This window comes from Oryza sativa, chromosome 8, assembly GCF_034140825.1.
Source record: "Oryza sativa Japonica Group chromosome 8, ASM3414082v1".
Taxonomy (NCBI): Eukaryota; Viridiplantae; Streptophyta; class Magnoliopsida; order Poales; family Poaceae; genus Oryza; species Oryza sativa.
Genome location: NC_089042.1, coordinates 16,146,208 through 16,148,785, shown reverse-complemented (window position 1 = coordinate 16,148,785; position 2,578 = coordinate 16,146,208). Strand labels below are relative to the sequence as shown.

Sequence of the window (2,578 nt, the reverse complement as noted above, 5' to 3'; positions counted from 1 at the left end):
ATGTGCTAAACAATAGCAGTACTTGTGTTGTGTGCATGCCCATCTCCGCTTAAACTTATATTGGGAGAACTAATAACAAATGGCCTCTAGCTAATTAACACAGAATTAATAGATACAAAAAGAATTTACAGCTTCAATGACAAGCTACTCCGTTGTAATTTCCCATCATATTGATCGTAATTAATTAATAACCTTTGGGCTAAGGTTACTTAGCTATATAAGAAACATGCTTAGGCCAAAATAATTCCTCAGAATCAGTAGGCAATATACAGCAACAATTTGATTGAAGCATTTCTCAACAAGATCATATCCTTGCAAAAACAAGAGATGGCCACTGCTAAGGGTATAATATTCCGAAATTATATGCAGTTGAGGTATTCTCTAGTAGTTTACTTTTGTTCTAGCAATTCATAGACGCATTATACATGCAGGAACTAGTAGTTCTGTGCCACCCCAGGGTGGATCCTCTGCAAAATCCAAAAGGCAGGCGGACATTAATCAAGAAGGGTTAAACCTTCTAGGTAATTGTTGCTTTATTTTTCAATTCTAACTTTGAATGTTAATCATTTTATTTTTTTTGTTGCTTTGTTGTTTTGCCGATTGAACTAATTTTCACCGTTCGGCTTTGTTCCTTATTTGCTTCTTTTTTATTCCTCCATACTGGTTGAATGGTACTCTCCGGCACAAAATATAGCTACCTTTCTAGTTTAAATTTGATTTGGAAGGTAGCACTTTATATTTTGACATGGCCATATTTAAACGAGAAAGGTATAGTAGCTATATTGTGGGATACAGGAGTACGTACTAAAAACAAACTCATTTCGTGTACCAACAAAAAGATTGCTATATAGTTCAAGAAACACATTTTTTCTAAGTAGAGTATTCAAAAAGTTTAATGAGTTGTAGAAAAAAAAACGCTAACTACATATTTATTGGCATATATGTATACAATGGTGATAGGAGCTGTATTTAGGGGGGGTGATAATGTACCTAATATTTTAGTCTACAAAATATGAGGACTGAGCCTGAAAAGGGTTAGGCTAAGATTTAATAGACTTTTGTGTTAAAAATATTTAAAGGCTGAGGTGGGTTGTGAAAGAGCCCATGGGCTCTGACCCATTACCTTCCCTAGCTGTATTCTACAGACATTCTAATCCTATAGCACAAATGCAGAAATTCTACAGAAATTTGTGAAAGGTAATCTTTAAGCAACCAACTTGTGCACATATGCAGGACTTGAAGGTTTTAGTACACCTCCTCCTCGGAACAATGGTCAGGGTGCTCACAGCCTCGCATACCAAATCAAAACACTAGCGCCCAAAGCCAGTCAAATGGACTTCCTATTCCAGGTAAGGACTTACGGGGAATTCTTTTTTTTTTTTGTATGTTCATGTTAAATATATGGTGCATGCATGGTAAAACACATTGACAAGTCGAATTCTTTTCCCACACCAGGTAATGACTTGACCGGATTGGCCATATAGTTAAGGTATATGACAGAAGAAGATGCAGTGAGTGTCAACAATGGTTCATCGTTCAAGCCTGTGTGTTGCTACAATATCATGTACATATGTACATAAGTAGTACATATAGTAAAGAATAATGTAAATATTAGCTGTCAAGGTCAACGCATGCATGGGAAGGAAACAATTGTAGAAGTACATGTAATTTGTTTATTTAATTTGTTCAAATTTGTTTGTATATATAAGATGTGAAGCTGTATATATTGATACCAGCTTTGACAATAATGTACAGCACAATAATGTTGAATAACTCAAAGTGAATCATTTTATGTTTCCAAATATACCAACGAAGGCTGTATTCGAAACTCTAGTTTGGCCCAGCTAGTCAATGGAACGCAAACCAAAGCGAGTGATTAGCGTATACTTAGTTAAATATTACTCCCTCGGTCTCAAATTATAGTGCATCCTTATTTTAAGGAGAAACAAACTCGATAACTTTTGATTAATAATCAAATTTATAATAGTAACTTTTTGTGTAACTTTAATGTGATAATAATTTCATATTTAGAAATATAACCTAGAATAAATTAAGGGTTAAAGTATGTCATTTGAAACCATGTAAAAAATATAGGTCTTATAATTTGGGATGGAGGGAGTACTATTATAAATTTCAAAATGGATTAATAGTTCGGGAAATATGCTCACGATAACAATGAAGTACCCAAACGCGAGAATCCCTTGTATGCCATTGAGTTAGTCACAGGTCTATGATTTGTCACTGATTTTATCATATTCTACAATATACCATCGACTTTTGCTTAACTTCTACGATTTACCATCATTGTTTGGTTAGTCAGTACTGTACAATTTTATCAAAATGACCAAAATACCCCTTGGATAAAACTTCCAAATTTTGGATAAACATTCTGATGATACTTCAGAATTTTTGTCCAAATTTTAGAAGTTTTTGTCCTAGGGTATTTTGGTTATTTGGACAAAATTGTACCGTACTGACGGAGGCTAACGGACGATGATGGTAAATAGTAGAAGTTATGCAAAAATCGATGGCATATTATAAAACATGACAAAATCAGTGGCAAATCGTAGTGTGTGAC

General features: G+C 34.3%; 1 long non-coding RNA gene across 1 annotated transcript; it reads left to right on the top strand.

The window, feature by feature from the left end:
• Nucleotides 1-242: 242 nt before the first annotated feature.
• LOC107282032 (uncharacterized) lies at nt 243-1,804 on the top strand. The gene is made up of 4 exons (XR_001548182.3): nt 243-343; nt 432-521; nt 1,234-1,349; nt 1,456-1,804. It is a non-coding gene; the product is annotated as an uncharacterized lncRNA (long non-coding RNA).
• The last annotated feature ends 774 nt before the right edge of the window (nt 1,805-2,578 follow it).